The sequence below is a fragment of the Gasterosteus aculeatus genome, chromosome 5 (assembly GCF_964276395.1).
Source record: "Gasterosteus aculeatus chromosome 5, fGasAcu3.hap1.1, whole genome shotgun sequence".
Classification (NCBI taxonomy): Eukaryota; Metazoa; Chordata; class Actinopteri; order Perciformes; family Gasterosteidae; genus Gasterosteus; species Gasterosteus aculeatus.
The window spans coordinates 370,706-389,252 of NC_135692.1; the positions used below are offsets into that span (position 1 = coordinate 370,706).

An 18,547-nucleotide genomic window follows, 5' to 3' on the forward strand; every position below is an offset into this window, starting at 1 on the left:
ATCTGGGGAGCTATATTCTCTAAGAGTTGGAGACGGAAAGGAGCGAGTGAAGAAAGACACAGGACACAAAAACACTGGGAGAAAGGAAAGACGAAGGTGATGGAAAAATCAGCCAATGAAATACTTTTCTACATTTTGTGAACTATGTAAAATGCTGTGGGAAAAGGAGACATGGAAACAGGGAGATACAATGAGTTAAAGAGAGATAAAGGCAGTAACAATGCATGTGGACATTTGGTGGACCAACTGAGGAGAGAGGAACAGAAAAAGAGAGCACAAAGAGAAGGTGAACGAGGTGAGATGTGAGTGCTGATTTGAGAGGAATGGCTCTTATTGGCATCGGACTTCACTACGTGCCCCCTCCTCTCTCCTTTCTCTCTCCAGTGTTAGTGTGTTACTCCCCGTGGCCCAGTGGTGACATGGCATTTAATAGACTCCCCGCTGTGAAACAAACTACTTCAATTAATTCCTCCGACTCGGCCCTGGCCTTTCTCTCGCTCTCACCCCCTCGGGTGTGTGCGAGTGTTTGATTTAAACCATCTTTGGTCCAGTCTTTTGTCTCCCCACTGGCTGTATAAGCTGCCTGCTGCAGAAGGATCTACTTTTATTCATTATTTCATCTGCTCACATTTCAATACATAAATTCCCCCATGGTCTTCCTTATGAAACCATTTGTCCACATCCGTCTCGCTGCCACCGGTTGTGTGGATGTGTGTGTGTGTGTGTGTGTGTAGTCAGTGTTTTTACTGCAGCTAATCATGAGAGCACTCGCCTCTGGTTTCCATATCAGAAAACAGCAGCAGACCACAAGTTCTTTTTTTTTAATCAGGAACATTTATTTATTCAACATTTAGTATCTAAGACATTCAAGGAATTTGACATGGCGGATAGTGCATAACATCAGTAAGACAATGAGACAATGGACAACAAGACAAATAACACAGTGCAGGAAAAATGACATCTAAATTTACAGTATAAAATAGAAGGCTATAAACTAATATGGAATAGAATAACAAATAAATAAGGTGGACTGGCGAACAGATAAGCATACTCTACACAGCTGTGTTATGAGTGTATGTCAGAGTCAGGAGTCAGGAGTGTCCCATTGTCTATCAAATCTGCAGTAGAACTCATTGAGCTCGTCTGCAGGCGGAGGTCATTCATGGAGTGGGGGGGTTGTGGCTTGTAGTTGGTGAGGTGTTCGTCTCCAAACCGAAGCAGAGTCACTTGCTGAGAACTGTTGTTGGAGTTTCTCAGAGTACAGTCGTTTAGCATCTGTCACCGATCACGAGGGACGGCGTCATAGTATGAGGGGCCGATTAGGACACAACTAAGACACTCTCTTATACGTCCATACATACTCTGTAAACCTATTCATGTGCATATACAAAACATTATACATACTGGTGTGAAAAACGTACACGTAAAAACACACACGCATACATTTATACTTCCGTGCCATATACACAGAAATATGAAATGCATACGATTATACGTATCTATCTGAAACACTATACATATTGTTGAAGACTAATACATTTATAACTGAATCTCTTGCATATGATTACAAATGATATAAAAAGTTTAGATACATACGTTTCACATATATTTGTATAAGTGTCAAATGTGCCCGAATTTTTCTACGAGGAGGAATTGAACAAAGACAAAGAATAAAAGTATAATTTTGTAGCCTGTAGGCAACATAAGAGGGATGACGTGTATCATTCATTTGTTCTGATATGAGGAAGGTATGATGCAGTTTGAAATGAACGTACCACTGAGCTCTTGTGCTGCATGCGGCATAAAATCACATCTTCTGTGCGAATTATGTCAATTCCACATCACAGTGACCTGATGCGTACGGTTTGTGCAGTCGGCCCGAGGAAGGTGTAAGGTAATATGTAAAGGTGTAGAATACAACAAATTATACTTTTGGACTGCTAGTTTGAAGGGTTTACTTGACGGATACTGTGCACATTTCACAGTAATTCAAGTAATGGTAGAAGGTTTAACTCTTCTAGCCACGTGTCCGTATATCCCTCGGGCATGGTGGATGTGTACACTGCTGCAGCTGTAAATCAGCTCAGTCCAGTTGGGCTGACTGGCAGTATTTCTCCTGCTCCCTCCATGCAGTGATGGCTTCATTAAGGGAAAAGTGCCTGCCAGTGCTGGCCTCCTAATCACACAGCTGACCTTGGCTTGACCCCGGACAGTCGACCACTAGCCACGGAGACGCTGGGAGAGGAGGGGGGGCTTGGCCTGTATGTTGGCACTCAGATGAACATACAGCATGTGGGACAAGAAGACTGTTGGAGCCGGGGGGCTTTGGTGTGTTAGTGTTAGACCAGGGGTCTCTACTGTTCAAACAGCCATTGTGCTCTATGCCCAACAAAGGAAATTTGACTGGAATCACAAAACCTATTTGGTATCACAGCTCATAAGGTTTTATATTATTTACATAGAAATTGATTTTGTTGTATTCATGAAGTTATAGAACAAAAATAAAGGACTATTATAATAATATCAAATATGACAATATCAAACTCTTTTGAAGAGAAGAAAAGAATACTCTTGAATGTGTGCGCCTCCATTGAGGTCAGTTAGTCACAGAGATGCAGGCATATAGTCCTCCCCATATTTGTGGAAGTAAATAACTGAATTTAATATGAACTACAGTAGAGGTCAACAGGGGGTCCGCGGAGGTACTGCAGGGGACAATTCTTTTCTTCTTTTTTTTCAACCAATTTTTTTCCCACAAATATAAATGTCCTCAGAATTGTGTTTATTGTCTTTAAATACACATCAACATGAACCAACATATTGTAGCAAACGGATAAAGACGTTATCTTTCAGTCCGTAATGCACACATTCAGCTTCCCACAGCAGCTCTCTGAAGATGCTCACCGGCTCCTCTCATGCTGATACCACATGACATCACCAGCCAATCAGATCGCGTTCATGCTCACGTCTAAAGAGCGCGAAAGAGCTCAAAAATAAAAGATGGCGAACCAAACTCTGTAGAACAGGGGGTCTCTGCTCCATCTGGCCATCAGTTTGGGGGTCCTTGGCCTGAAAAACCTTGACCCCTGACCTACAGTATACAGGAGCTGCACCCTAATATGATGAAAAGAGTAAGAATAAAAAACAGAACGGTTTGTAATTAAGAGAAAAAAGTCAATTTCTGTGAGCTGACGTCCTCTTTTTTTTTTTTGCTTCAGCCATTTACAGCCATCAGTATGCCGGAACATGAAAGTTGGAAAATAGATGCCAAGATATTTTCTGTTTCATGAGCTGCCACAAAGCTGTGGAGACTTGATGCACTTTATAAAAGTATATGTCAATCTGTTTTAAACTGTTCAGCATAAGAATAGTTATCACATTTATTAAGTGGCTTTAAATCATGATTCGACTCAAGATTTAAAGCCACTCGATAGATGTTAGTGATTCCCTTTAAAAGTTTTTCTACCAAGTTTTTACTACATTATTTATTTGCATGTTAGATTTTGTCAAAGCACCAAAAGAGGAGCAGAAGAGCCGCATGCAACTTGATGCCGACCTCTATATTAGTTTGTTCTTTTCGAATTATTGAGGAGAGAGTTGTAATCAATTGTCTATCGCCCGAAGTTGGCTGGGATGGACTCCAGCCCCCCCGCGACCCTGTGTGCAGGATAAGCGGTTTGACAATGGATGGATGGATGGATGGAGTTGGAATCAATAACAACATACACAACATGGTCTATCTGAATAAATGTCCTGCCTGAAATGATGTTGAAAAAAACAGATTTTGACATCTAAATGAAATTAACTTAACTTAAATGAACTAGCCACATGCACTTGACTTGTGCATGTTTGCACTCTTTGCACTGCTAGTGCCCTGCTCCATGTTGTCTCCATGTTGTCTCCATGTTGTCTCCATGTTGACTCCATGTTGTCTCCATGTTGTCTCCATGTTGACTCCTGTTGTCTCCATGTTGTCTCCATGTTGACTCCATGTTGTCTCCATGTTGACTCCTGTTGTCTCCATGTTGACTCCATGTTGACTCCATGTTGTCTCCATGTTGTCTCCATGTTGTCTCCATGTTGACTCCTGTTGACTCCATGTTGTCTCCATGTTGTCTCCATGTTGACTCCATGTTGTCTCCATGTTGACTCCATGTTGACTCATGTTGACTCCTGTTGACTCCATATTGTCTCCATGTTGTCTCCATGTTGTCTCCATGTTGTCTCCAAGTTGACTCCATGTTGTCTCCATGTTGACTCCATGTTGTCTCCATGTTGTCTCCATGTTGTCTCATGTTGACTCCATGTTGTCTCCATGTTGACTCCATGTTGTCTCCATGTTGACTCAATGTTGTCTCATGTTGACTCCATGTTGTCTCCATGTTGTCTCCATGTTGTCTCATGTTGTCTCTATGTTGACGCGATGTTGTCTCCATGTTGTCTCATGTTGACTCCATGTTGTCTCCATGTTGTCTCCTTGTTGTCTTCATGTTGACTCCATGTTGTCTCCATGTTTACTCCATGTTGACTCCGTGTTGTCTCTATGTTGACGCCATGGTGTCGCCATGTTGTGTCCCCATGTTTTCTCCATGTTGTCTCCATGTTGACTCCATGTTGTCTCTATGTTGACACCATGGTGTCGCCATGTTGTGTCCCCATGTTGTGTCCCCATGTTGTCTCCATGTTGACTCCATGTTGTCTCCATGTTGTCTCCATGTTGACTCCATGTTGTCTCTATGTTGACGCCATGGTGTCGCCATGTTGTGTCCCCATGTTTTCTCCATGTTGACTCCATGTTGTCTCTATGTTGACGCCATGGTGTCCCCATGTTTTCTCCATGTTGTCTCCATGTTTTCTCCATGTTGTCTCCATGTTGTCGTCATGTTGTGTCCCCATGTTGTGTCCCCATGTTGTCTCCATGTTTTCTCCATGTTGTCTCCATGGTGTCATCATGTTGTGTCCCCATGTTGTCTCCATTTTGACTCCATGTTGACTCCATGTTTTCTCCATGTTGACTCCATGTTGTCTCCATGTTGACTCCATTTTGTCTCAATGTTGACGCCATGTTGTGTCCCCATGTTTTCTCCATGTTGTCTCCATGGTGTCGTCATGTTGTGTCCCCATGTTGTCTCCATGTTGACTCCATGTTGTCCCCATGTTGTCTCCATGTTTACTCCATGTTGTCTCCATGTTGACTCCATGTTGTCTCCATGGTGTCGTCATGTTGTGTCCCCATGTTGTCTCCATGTTGTCTCCATGATGACTCCATGTTTTCGCCATGGGGACTCCATGTTGTCTCCATGTTGACTCTATGGTGTCGCCATGTTGTGTCCCCATGTTGACTCTGTGGTGTCGCCATGTTGTGTCCCCATGTTGTCTCCCTGGTGTCTCCATGGTGTCTGCATGTTGTCCCCATGGTGTCTCCATGTTGACTCCATGTTGTCTCTATGTTGACACCATGGTGTCGCCATGTTGTGTCCCCATGTTGTGTCCCCATGTTGTCTCCATGTTGACTCCATGTTGTCTCCATGTTGTCTCCATGTTGACTCCATGTTGTCTCTATGTTGACGCCATGGTGTCGCCATGTTGTGTCCCCATGTTTTCTCCATGTTGACTCCATGTTGTCTCTATGTTGACGCCATGGTGTCCCCATGTTTTCTCCATGTTGTCTCCATGTTTTCTCCATGTTGTCTCCATGTTGTCGTCATGTTGTGTCCCCATGTTGTGTCCCCATGTTGTCTCCATGTTTTCTCCATGTTGTCTCCATGGTGTCGTCATGTTGTGTCCCCATGTTGTCTCCATTTTGACTCCATGTTGACTCCATGTTTTCTCCATGTTGACTCCATGTTGTCTCCATGTTGACTCCATTTTGTCTCAATGTTGACGCCATGTTGTGTCCCCATGTTTTCTCCATGTTGTCTCCATGGTGTCGTCATGTTGTGTCCCCATGTTGTCTCCATGTTGACTCCATGTTGTCCCCATGTTGTCTCCATGTTTACTCCATGTTGTCTCCATGTTGACTCCATGTTGTCTCCATGGTGTCGTCATGTTGTGTCCCCATGTTGTCTCCATGTTGTCTCCATGATGACTCCATGTTTTCGCCATGGGGACTCCATGTTGTCTCCATGTTGACTCTATGGTGTCGCCATGTTGTGTCCCCATGTTGACTCTGTGGTGTCGCCATGTTGTGTCCCCATGTTGTCTCCCTGGTGTCTCCATGGTGTCTGCATGTTGTCCCCATGGTGTCTCCATGTTGTCTCCATAGTGTTTCCATGGTGTCGCCATGTTGTGTCTCCATGTTGTCTCCATGTTGTCTTCATGTTGTCTCCATGTTGACAGACAAGCGGAGGCAATACATATGCTGTTTAAACTAGTAGTAGAACAGTTATAATATAATAATTAACAGTCTTTTTTACTCTGAATGATTTTGACCAAAGGCTTCCAACCGTAATTGGTTTTCAAAAAAGATGTTGTAGAAGAAGCAAACACACACACACACACACACACACACACACACACACACATCCACAACATCAGTTCAAAGGGGGGTATGTGTATCCACCAAAGGAGAGATACCTACACCACATACAGCATCAGATGAATAGGTTTCACCCTCCCTCCTCCACTTGAAGTCAAGTAGCATTTCCATTTTTAAATTGCTTTTGTGGATGAATGGAAGTACACTGGAAAGCGCCAATTGATTCTTTTGGAACACAATGGTTTTCATGGTGCACACCTGTTGGCCTCTTCCTATTGAATCCAGTCAGTGTATCCATTAGAGGGCTTTCACACAGGTGAATGGGAGGAGAAAAGTGTAAATAAGTGAAGGTGTGGGTGTCAGAATCTTTTAGTCTCTACATTAGTTTTACGTCTTTAAAGTAATGGGTGCCCCTTCTCAGTCCACCACACTTTTGACAATGTCTGTCCAATGTGTGTGTACATGTTTGTGTTGGTTTGATGTAGTTTGCTGACACAACCACTTAATATACACTTAGACCTCCCCAAAATTCTTTGTTTCTACTACTACTGTGAAGGGAGTATGTTATATCCGTGTGACAGAAGCCTTTTCAATTGTAAAAAGAAAAATATGTCACTGCATGAAAAGTGAGATTTTCGTCCCCGTAAACTCCCGGAAATCTCCCTAATTTACGACAATTTACGACAATTTGCAACCCGCGCACGTCGCGTTTGTCTGTGCCACAAATTGTCGGAAACGAACCATGACGTAGGTGGAGAACTGGCGGAGGTGCGAATGGCCCGAATTAGCATATGAATGCAGCGAAGCCGCGGGTGGCCGAGCCGAGCGGGCTTGAATATCCTTACTCCTTATTGGATGAAACCACAACTTACTAACAAATAAAGTCACTCGTGATTGGCAGCAAAACCACACGTGGGCAGACCAGGCTTGAGTTTCCTTGTTCATGATTGGATGAAACCACAACTTTCAATCACTCGTGATTGGTTGGCAGATCTGTCGCTATTGGTCACCCGCCTCATTTTATTTATATATATTTATATATTCATATTATGCTGTATATTCATTTCATGGTTATCCTATGTAGGCTACTACACTATTATTAGGATACCAACCAGGACATCAATGAATTTATAGAGAAAATGAACATTTGCCACATGTTTATGCAAAGAAAGGGCTTTATTAACAACACACAAACAACAACTGCATACAAAGTGAGGATCTGCCCACACTTGGGTAACGGCGGTTTAAAAACTACAGCTCAGTAAACTGTCCGTTTGCCTCCTCGGGGTTGTAGACCGTCACTGGCGCCGTGTTTTACGAGGCAGGTCTGTTGTGCAGGCGGCTCGTGTGCGTGTGGCGACCGTACAATCCACCCCGAGACCCCGCCAACAACGCCGTCCCCTCCGTCCGACGCGAGCTCCACCGTGGCGGATTTCCAGAGTTCCACCTCGTCATCAGCCAGCGCACTTTGTCTCGATTCCAGCAGCTGTAAAAACAACAATGAATCAGTACTGTGCGATGCGTACGGACACAACACATCGATCAATGCACCTGAAACAAGTCAGCAAATAAACTCTGACCCTCTTTCTTCTCGCTCGACTCCGCGCTGAATCCTTCGCAGCTTCCGCCCGCAATGAGTGTTCCGCCTGAACCTGAAGCTCCTGCATATCGTCTCACAATACGTCTCACAGGCGGCTGGAAAACAATTAAATGAGTGTGGTATGAATACAAAAAAAATCAAACGCAAGTCACAGTAACATTTAACAAGGAAGGAGAAACAGTGTCACTTACACACAATGACGTCGTCTAAATCTGGACTTTTCCCGGAGCAAATACGAGGTCACCGCCTCATTATGAGGCGAGATTAGTCTGTGAAAACAAAATGTACAGTTATGATCGGTATCCATACGTATATATTCCCTTATAGCGCAGAATGAAAGCATATTCTGTAAATCTGACCCTTGCTCCGATTCGTAGCCCCTGTAGTTTGTCTCGGAGTTGTGAAGACGGCGCATCGCTTCCTGTAAACGACACGGCAAAGAAAACACACTTTAATAAAGCTGTTTCTGCTCACTTGTAAGGCTACTAGGCTACTCTTAGCTTTCGTTTTAGGCTATGCTACTCTTAGCTTAGCTTGCAGTCATCGAACGTATTCTTACCGCTATCGTGGGATTGTGCGCCCGTCTCCTCGTCTTTGAGTTGGTTCCTCTCCTCCATGGACAGAAACCCGCAGAGTCCCGAACGCTCCAGTGGAGCGAACCGCTCGTTGATATCGGCAGTTTGTTGTTGGAGTTGACGAGACGATCCACTGAGAGCGTTCAGCAGCTTCTTCTGTCTGTCTGCGGACTGGCCGAAAGTTGGTGACCGCGGAGAGGAGTTGAAGGCAAGTTGAACGCGAGACGTCGTCCCGCCATTATTCACGAAGCAGCAAAAACCAAACAAAGGAACTGGAGATACAGTTCTTCTGAATATAGTAACACACGTGTCTGTTTGTATGCTCGTCTTGCAAGTACTGCTGTCTGAGTCATGCCTATGACCTCACACGTGATTGGACGAGGAGTCTGAGGGTCCTCCAATCACATACGAGGTTATTGTTATACGGAAGGACCAGTATTTTAGGAAGACAAATGGTTGGGACTTTGAAACAGCTGATATGCTTTATGTAAAGCAGTGAACGACTTTCCCTAGAAACCTGTACAGTGGTGCCTCTTTCTCCATTCCACCAGACAATCTTGAGTCTGACAGACATGCAATGTTGACAATGTATCATCACATGTACCCTTGTGTCACTGAGGTTGAATGTTTTGCCATGACATGTAAACGGGTAACATATATTAATGTAACTTACTCAATCGATAGATGCAGAGCAGAAAGGTCAGCATATGTTCATGCTAAGTGATGTGGAAACACTAACAGTTTTGAGGAACCCGTCCTTGACCCTCTAGCAGAACTACGACCAGCCATTATAAAGCAGTTTATAGTTGGTAATGTTGTGTCAAAGGGTACGGCATTTAAACATGTTCTTGCACAAGTTTCCTGGCTTCATCTCCACCCGGACAGACATTTTTATGGAAAGCCAATAGAAGTTTGGGGCTTGCAGGGAACAGACACGTCATACAGCATCATTTCTGCCAGTTGAGCGCATTACTAGATGTGTGGTTAATACATCCTCTGTGCATTTAAGTAAGACCAAAGAAAAGGTCACTGTAGTCCTGCCACTATGCACTGTAGTTGAGCTCTAGGAGACTGATCTCTGCAGACCCCTCATGCTGATTCAAATGTTGTTTGCATGGAATGCTCATTTTACTTTGATTAAAACTCATCTTTTAAAGAAGTTATTTTGTGTATCTTTTTTACATAACATTTGCCGTTGCTAATGGCGTACACAGTAATCTAGCATATTTGAATTAAATAAATCAATTCAAGCTAAAATGTAAGAGTCTATAATTAGGCTACTGAGCCTGATCTATTTGTACCAGAGATTTTCTTACCTTTTAAAAAAATGTCACCTGGGCTAAAACTCCCTCTGTGACCCTGATTTGCATTTGTATAGCTCACAGCATTTATTTACATGTCAAAGCCTCCCCTAGAATTAGGAGGAGGGGGGTCATGGGGGACAACTGCCAAGGGAGGCCCACGTCAATTTCTGACAATTTACAGCAGTTTTCGGCGTTGCCCGCAAATTGCCGCAAACCTGAAATTCCACGACAATTTACAGTGCCGCATACTGATGAAAATCCCACTTTTCATGCAGTGTGTAGACTTTGAATGAAGACCTATACATGGTCATGACACGCTGCAGGTTTAATATCCACGCAGCCAAGAAGCATATTGAACATACCGTTAAAAGCCCAGTCTGCACCTGGTTGACCTCTCATGAATACCAGGATATCGACATTTTCATTTGTCAGTACCCCCTTATTGATAAAGATGGCTATGAAGAAAAACTCTTTCAATGTAGACAAAAAAAATCACACTCCAACACACGCAAATACATACAAGTTTCAATGCTTTATTGAATGTGTTAATCGATTTTACTGTGGCTGTTTAACATTGAATGAAATAAATAATACCTCCATCCTGTCATAAAAATACTTTATACTCACACACTTGTATGTGGCATGTAGCCGCTAGCGGGTGGTAGTTGAACCACCTGTCAGGGCATTCATGTTTTATCTGGATTGTTATAGAAAAAACAGTTACCCTCCAACATTATGACAGGTAAGTCAACATTTATCAACGTGTTTTCTTCTTATCCTGAACAAGTACCAGTATAAACATGTTTCTTTCTTCAGGGAGCAGCAGAAATAATCAATAATATTCAGCAGCACGTGTCCCTGTTAGAGTGAAGTGGTCCAGCACTAAGAACTTTAGCCTGCGACGTCCATGTCTGCTTAAGAGTTCACTACATTTCTCCATTTCTCAGCCAGATTGTTTCCGTTTTGATTCTTCTGAGCAGTGCAGCACTTTTAAACACGCCCCCAAATGATCTCATTGGTTGAAAAGTGTGACGAAGCTAATACTGATCAACCCCCCCCCCCCGCCGTGTTGTGACCCAAGTTTGTCTGTTTGTCTATTCAGAGCCCTCCCACTCCCTCCCACCATTCATTGTCTTTATCTCTCGCCCGTTGTCTCTCTCCTAAACGCTTTGACAACCTGCTTCTCCTTCATTCAAATTCCTCCTCCCATTAAAATGAATTCATTTTCCATTGAGCGTGTTTACAGTCTGACAAATGTTACCGAAATGTGTCACACAAGAAAACCAAGAGACCAGCGAGAGGCCTGTTTGTGTGTGTGTTCTTAGATTAGGATTGTTGATGCATAGGAGACAAGATGAGCGGTCGGTGTGTGTCTGCTCCAGTCATAATGGTGTGTGCTTTGACCCCTTCCTTTCTTTCTCATAAGGTTGTGTTTCTCGTTGAACACAAGGCTGTTGTATCATCTAGAGCTCTGATTATGAAAGAAGCGGAGCAGCTGATCAGGGGGACAGATGTGACCCCCCCGCTCATCAGGTGGAACACGTAACCGTCTGAATCATGTTGTTGTTGCTGCAGGGTCCACAAAGCACCCGCATGTTGGGTTTAACAAACATGTCTCATGCAATGAAAAAGCAACACGTTAATTACTGTTCTCTGCCTTGTGGATGTGATGGATTGCATTTTGAAGATGATGGATGTGTGGGAAAATACTTTTAATTAGTCACTCGTTTTGAAAGTGCATGAAAACAGCTGGTGCACATTCCCACAATGCACCTGGGGCTCAAAGAGAGTTTGCGTCTTTGAGTGTGTGTCCATACTGGCCATGTCTATAACACGTAAAGTACCTCGTGACAAATGACTGCATACTGTTGTGTAGCTTAATGCTTTTTCGGTGATGTGGTTTTTTTTGGTGTTACTTTTTATAAATCATGGTGAACGATGTTATGTCTTGTTGGGCTTACATCTTGGACAAATACCTGTTCTCACTTCCACATGTTGCCCTTTGGATATTTAAGTTTATTTTTTCTGATAATCCAAAAATCCAATAAAAAAATCAGTTCAAGTCTCCCACTGCAGAACAACAATTACGCTTAGAAATGTTCATCAGGAACGAATGAATCTATTTCATTCTATTAACTAATATTCTACAGACTTTATGAAAAGACGTCATTGTCTTTGCTAATAGTCCTTTCAGTGGGTTGAAGGGGCTCCTGTCACGGGGGAAGTAGGACCCAAACGCGGACCCCCTTTTAAAAAAACGACTTCATTAGAAAAAGCTTACAGGCAAATAAGGACCACAATAAGAAGTAATCCAAAACTTCCTAAAACAACAACACCATCAAAAAACTCACCGACATTGATCGACGATGGAACCAAAAAGGGACACGCCGTTTAGATACACTGGGAAGGTGCAGACAGGAGGAGACGATCAGGGACCCACAGACAATCACACTCACAGGGGACACACACCAGGGCAGGTGTGTCACACACAGACACACACCTTGTGTACTGATGACTCGTTGAGATGAATGGAGAAGAGGTCCGTCTGGATCCAGGCACTGTTCTGTCATTTTAGAACACAATAATGTCTATAATTCTCCGTGTGTTTTACCACAATGTTTTAGGTATGTTCTGTTTTTGTTTGGTTTTATTTGTCTTTCTTTTCCATTTCATCAAGAATGATGGGCACGTCTCCTCTCCAACCCCCCATTCACTCACTTTTAGTGTGTGTGTTTGCTTACAGCCAATGTTAACACTTAGCCATGCTTTAGAGGCACTTTTCTCTGGTCTTCTGTTTTCAGAGATCGGTCCTTGTGTCACATTTTGCTCCATCTTGCTTCAGTTTCCTCCTTGAGGTCTGTCTAAATATGCTTTTATTAAAAGTGCCTTTCCTTTGCTGCCACAGACTCGCGCTTCTATTGGATATCTTATTCATGATGGTCCGGTTCACTCCTTCTCCCTCAGCCTCACAGTCTATGTCAGTGTGCAGTGGAGGACATATAGATATATGATGAACTATAATGGGGAATGAAAGGCGAAAGGACATCCATGCAAATTCAGCAGCCCCCCCGCCCCCCATCCTCTTGATATTTAAGAGCCTTAACCCGTTGAATGAAATATGATTCTGCATATCTTTGCAGCAGTCGACGCTAAAATGTCTTACATCGATGAATTTGTGAGGAATATGCACTGAACGCTATTTCTGGCAAAATGTACCAATGCATTCTGAAGTGTATACGCAATCAGGAAACCTTTATTACCAAAACATGTCAAACAAGGAATTTGACTTGGCAGTTGGTGCGTAACAGCAGACAGTGCGACAATGGACGACAAGACAACAGTGCAGGAGGGATAAAATAAAATATAATGCTATGGGTTAGTAATATAAGGCTCTCTGTTAGGTTAAAAATAGAGTAATAAAAATGTTAAAAAACAAAGTGCACCGGCGAACAGAAAGTGACAAGTGAAAGTGACAAGTGACTGGTATATGTGCATGTGCAGTGTGAAGAAAGTGACCGGTGGAATGTCAGTCAGTCAGTGGGGGACCGGCTCTGTTGATGAGCCCGACTGCCGACGGGAAGAAACTGTTGGTGTGGCGGGAGGTCTTAGTCCTGATGGACCTCAGCCTCCTGCCAGATGGAAGGGGCACAAACAGGTTTTTGTCCGGGGTGGGAGGGGTCGGCTACCATCTTTTTAGCTGATTCAGGGTCCTGGAAGCGAACAAGTCCTGCAGGGACGGCAGATTGCAGCCGATCACCCTCTCTGCAGAGCGATATTCTCAGACGTCTATGGGACCAGAGGAGTCGCCCCCTGGTGGTCAGTAAACATAATACCGCTTTTTTTAAAACCATTTGGCTTTAACTCCACTCTGCTGGTCAGAACCACTACAGGAAAGGTGGAGGATCCGTGCTGTATGGGGATTTCTTGGTGAGTGAGCCGAACATTGAATACAAGCTTACTAATGTATTGGAATAGGAACGACTCTTGTCTTCTTATTTTTTCATTCAGTTTCTCCATCAATACCCTCATTCACGAACATGAGTGTGTATGTGTGCAATAGAAAAAATATTCTGCACTTCCTTTTTAAAGCTGTGCCAACCGCCAGCGCCTGTTAGTGTTGGTATCAATCATCCTCTAAGGATCGCTGTGGTAACAGTGCACTGTAAAAAAAACATGTAAAAAAATGACTGGCAGCAACGGCTTCCAAACAAAAACCGTAAAATGAAGGTAAAATAACTTAATTCAAATAAAGTGTGAAAACTAAATGTGACAACATATAAACAGTTTACAGTATACTTTTTAAGAGACGGAAGCAGGGCTTTCAGTCGCCCTCTGATGGGGTTCCTCTAGTAGCTTCGCTAGCAGTCGCCCTCTGATGGGGTTCCTGTAGTAGCTTCGCTAGCAGTCGCCCTCTGATGGGGTTCCTGTAGTAGCTTTGCTAGCAGACGCCCTCTGATGGGGTTCCTGTAGTAGCTTCGCTAGCAGTCGCCCTCTGATGGGGTTCCTGTAGTAGCTTCGCTAGCAGTCGCCCTCTGATGGGGTTCCTGTAGTAGCTTCGCTAGCAGTCGCCCTCTGATGGGGTTCCTGTAGTAGCTTCGCTAGCAGTCGCCCTCTGATGGAGTTCCTGTAGTATGCTGTATTCAAAAATGAAGAAACGCCGGACGGACAGAGGTCATTCCAGATCAAAAGGTTAAATCAAATGTATTTAATAAAAGAGATGGTGTTGTGGTAAAAAGAACATCTCAGCTGAGGAGCCGCTGGTCTCAGCAACCAACAGGCCCCAGGTCAGTCCTTTGACCCCCCATAGTGCCCGTCTGTCACCTCCACCAGCGAACTCCAGAACAATGGTTCCTACAGGTATTTATAACAATGCTTAAAGGTGTGAAAGTTAGTGTCCACACCTCTGGGAGTGGTCTTCTGGTGAGTTCAATGGAACTCGGATTTCGAATGACCCTTAGTCAATATCAGTTGTTGTTCAAGTATTACATGCATGCATTCCAGTTGATTACATTACATCAAATACAATCATAACTACATTGGTATTGTTCTATTACAGTTGCAGAATTACAGTGGTTTTACAATATTGTCATTACTTTATTGATTACACATGTTGACAGGTAGGCTTACTCCCTCGGCCTACCTGCGCGGCGGAACAATGATATTCAGAGAATGAACGGACGTCCAGGCGTTTATCTCTTTAGCCATCCGACTCGTGGCATTCTTTAATGTAAGCACAACATGCTCAACTGCCCGCTCACGGGAGAGACGGGTACACACAGAGAAAGGGGAGGGAACACTGCCCTTATATGGGAATGGTGCTCTTGATATCACGACCCAGGAAACAGTTACAGGTACATGCATTCATACACTCTTAACACTCCCACTTATGAATGACATGTATACTGTGCAACACTTACATGACCAAATAAACAAAAACAGAACAAAAACATGGCATAGTCAAATATCAACATTTTATACACCAAACATGATTTCCCCAAATTTCTTTAACTTAAGTTTGGAGGCAGGCTTTGTCATAACGTCTGCGACCATGTTGTCGGTGGGACAGTAAACAAGGGACATCTTGTCTTCCCTTATGGTAGACCTGATGAAATGATATTTTATGTCCACATGCTTAAACCGTTGTCTGCACACCGGGTTCCTAACAAGCGCAATTGTCCCCTGGTTATCCTCGTAGACAACCGTTTTCTCATACACATAGGAATCCATCCCTCCCAGTAGTTGCTCCAAGTGAATACACTCCTGTATTGTCAGAGCTACAGCCATGTACTCGGCTTCGCATGTGGATAGTGCTACTGTGGGTTGCTTCTTGGTTTTCCAAGATACTAAGGAACTACCTTTACTCATACTCACACAATACCCGGTGGTACTGCGTCTGTCACTAACATCCGCAGCCCAGTCTGCGTTGCAATATGCTTGTATGCCTAGGCTTCCTTGGCTTTTTGTGAAACAGAGCTGTTTGTCTGCAGTACCTCTGAGGTACCGCAAAACATGTGTCACCGTGACCCAATGTTCATCTGTAGGGTCAGCAAAATGTTGTGATAACTTGTTCACTACGAAACATATGTCTGGGCGTGTACAGGTTGTCAGGTAAATGAGGCTGCCGACAGCCTCCCTGTACTTCTTCACATCAGAGATTTTAGGCGCACCTTCAGAGTATTCTAGCTTTGGTTCACATGGGGTTTCTCTAACCCTACACTCCTGCATGTCGAAACGTTCCAGTAGTTTTTCAACAAACCTCCTTTGTGACACTTTTACCCAGCCGTCAGACTGGCTGAAGTCCATGCCCATAAAATACTTCAACCTGCCTAGGTCCTTCATCTTAAATCTGTTAGAAAGCATTTTTTTCACCCTTTCCAAACTCTGGGTGTTGCTGGCTGCGATGATCAGATCATCCACCCAAATGACCACTATTACCTTCCCTGTCTCTGTAGACTCTTTTGTGTAAACACAGTGGTCTGTCGGGTTCTGAATAAAGTTGTCATCTACTAGGCAGGTGTGGAGCATCTCATTCCAATTTCGCCCCGACTGCTTCAGGCCGTAGATTGACTTCTCTAGTTTACACACCAGCTCATCTCCCTCCTTTTTGTAACCTTCAGGTTGTTCCATGTAGATGTCTCGATCAATGGGGGCATGTAAGTAAGCGGTTTTCACATCCATTTGATGCAGAATCAAATCGTCTTGGGCTGCCTTCTGCATCACTACACGAATACTTGTCAGATTTGCTGTTGGTGAGAATGTCTCGCCATAATCTATCCCTGCTCTCTGGCTGTATCCTTTCGCTACAAACCTAGCTTTGTACTGGTCGTTTCCGTCAATGTCTCCCTTAATCGAATATACCCATTTTCCTCCCACTGTCTTCCTGCCCTCTGGTAGCTTAGCCAGGGTAAAGGTTTGGGTGTCCTCTAGGGACCCCATCACTTTACCAGCCTGTGCTTCTGTACTTTTCCTTTATCCGGGTAGTAAACTAGGTAGGCGGGACTGCCCTTGTCGTGCCCTACAAAGAATCCTCTGTCACACCTAGAATCTAGTTTGCCCCTGTCTTGCTGGTAGGCATAACACTCTGACCCAAATTTATGCATATCGGCTAAATTACACTTTTTACCTGTCAGTGCTGTGTATGGGGTAGTGCCTGTGTGCTTGTTGAAACACCGGTTCCTGGTATAGGCTGCTTCCTGGATGGCATAGTGCCAAAGGCTCTTAGGTAAGCCACTGTCAATGAGGTTACATATGGCCATCTCGAAAAGAGTTCGCCCTTCCCTTTCAGCTGTCCCGTTCTGGTGCGGGAAGTAAGGACAGGAAGTCTCGTGCCTGATTTTGTTCTTTCTCAGTAGTGTCTGAAACTCTCGGTTAGTAAATTCAGTCCCGTTATCTGATCTTATGCACTTCACAGTGCCGTAAGGCGCCACATCTGCCAGGTACTTCTCTGTAGCCTGAACTGCATCGCTTTTTGCTTTCATTAAATAGACCAGCACTGCCCCCGTACACACGTCTGTGAAAGACTGCATGTATTTAAAACCCTCTATGGACTCATTGTTAATTGGGCCGGTTAGGTCTGTGTTCACCAGCTCAAGCTGTCAAGGTGTCTTTGCTCTGTTAGTCGGGTCTCTGTTTCTCGTCTGCGTGAACTTCCCCTCTATGCATACTGCACATTCTTTATCAGGCCTGCGCTTTGGACCTTTAATGTGCATGCCCTCTGTCACGTCCTGCAGTTTCAAGATATCGTCATAATTACAGTGACCCATTACCTCATGCCATGTCTGAATATCATAGCTGACGTGACACACATCATCTAGATCACACTTGTCATCTAGATGAGGGAGTAGGCTTACTCCCTCGGCCTACCTGCGCGGCGGAACAATGATATTCAGAGAATGAACGGACGTCCAGGCGTTTATCTCTTTAGCCATCCGACTCGTGGCATTCTTTAATGCAAGCACAACATGCTCAACTGCCCGCTCACGGGAGAGACGGGTACACACAGAGAAAGGGGAGGGAACACTGCCCTTATATGGGAATGGTGCTCTTGATATCACGACCCAGGAAACAGTTACAGGTACATGCATTCATACACTCTTAACAACACAGTTTCAGAATCATGGCTGTATTCTGGTGTACACTATATGCATTTTATTAATTTTATGAACCAGATCGTCAATTTGTTTCTAATATCCTACATTACGTTAACTATTCAGAACGAATGAAAAGGTTACAGGCTACAATAACTCACCTATTTAAGGCTAGCGTTACTTAGTTAGCTAAACTTACCCGTGAGGAGAAGACGTGGAGCTCCAGCACCTTTTAAATGTGTGTTGCCGTCATGCTGCTGTGAAACGACAACTCTGTTTTGGTTTGTTTCGCTGATGAAATACTCCCAGACTTTATGGACTCTTGTTCAACTTGATAAACTTCTTCTTTTCCTTGGTGCATGTAGACAATAGAAGCGATAGCGCCCCCAGCACTTCCTGTGCTGTATTTCAATGCTGAATGAAAAAGACTTGAATCTTTTTATAATATACGACGCAACAACAATTAAAATCTGCGTCGACGATTTTTTATAATCGATAACGTC

The 18,547-nt window shown here is 43.9% G+C and overlaps 1 protein-coding gene and 1 long non-coding RNA gene across 6 annotated transcripts in view; one reads left to right on the forward strand and one right to left on the reverse strand.

Moving 5' to 3' along the window:
- Positions 1-18,547, forward strand: part of rbfox3a (RNA binding fox-1 homolog 3a) — a 145,836-nt gene that overhangs the window by 19,388 nt on the left and 107,901 nt on the right. The gene's annotated exons all lie outside the window — the stretch shown is intronic.
- LOC144407973 (uncharacterized) lies at positions 7,636-9,616 on the reverse strand. Of its 2 annotated transcripts, XR_013467707.1 has the most exons (3): positions 8,638-9,616; positions 8,059-8,499; positions 7,636-7,964 (listed from the first exon to the last, which is right to left on the reverse strand). It is a non-coding gene; the product is annotated as an uncharacterized LOC144407973 (long non-coding RNA). The 2 variants fall into 2 exon arrangements; XR_013467706.1 differs by having other exon boundaries at positions 7,636-8,499.